The sequence below is a fragment of the Arachis ipaensis genome, chromosome B02, assembly GCF_000816755.2.
Source record: "Arachis ipaensis cultivar K30076 chromosome B02, Araip1.1, whole genome shotgun sequence".
NCBI classification, from domain to species: Eukaryota; Viridiplantae; Streptophyta; class Magnoliopsida; order Fabales; family Fabaceae; genus Arachis; species Arachis ipaensis.
In genome coordinates, this window is record NC_029786.2 from 8418279 (window position 1) to 8418811 (window position 533).

The window sequence follows — 533 nt, forward strand, 5'->3', positions numbered from 1 at the left end:
ATTATTATATTCTTAACATATATTCTTAAGACATAAATTAAATAAATTTATTTTTAATTAGTAAGTTGATCATGTGTGTCCAGCTAATTAAGTCCTTAATAAAATTATAATCAATATAAGAATTACTTTACATTATAACAAAGAGATTTTAAATTCAACTCTAGAAATTGCAAATAACTTCTTTAAAATACATATATAAAACAAGTTTTAAGAACAACAATTTATACATTAGATTCTTCTATATCACCAATTATACATATTAGATAACTAAAATAATGAGTTGTGATGATATGTAATGAAAAAGATGTTTTTAGAATTGCGGCGGCTGTGAGGGTGGGTGAGACACCGCCGTCACAAAGATAAGGATTGGAGTTGAAGTTGCACTCATAAATTTCATGGCACTAGGCTGTGTCAGTGACAACACTAACAAATTGACAATACAAGTTAGAATAAGATGAGTAAAAATTAAAAGGCACAGGAATAATATATATAGAAGTGTTTTTAAAATTTATATTATTTTTTAAAGATAAAAA

General features: G+C 25.1%; 1 protein-coding gene across 1 annotated transcript in view; it reads left to right on the forward strand.

Annotated features, from left to right (window-relative positions):
* Window positions 1–533, forward strand: part of LOC107626756 — a 17081-nt gene that overhangs the window by 12460 nt on the left and 4088 nt on the right. The gene's annotated exons all lie outside the window — the stretch shown is intronic.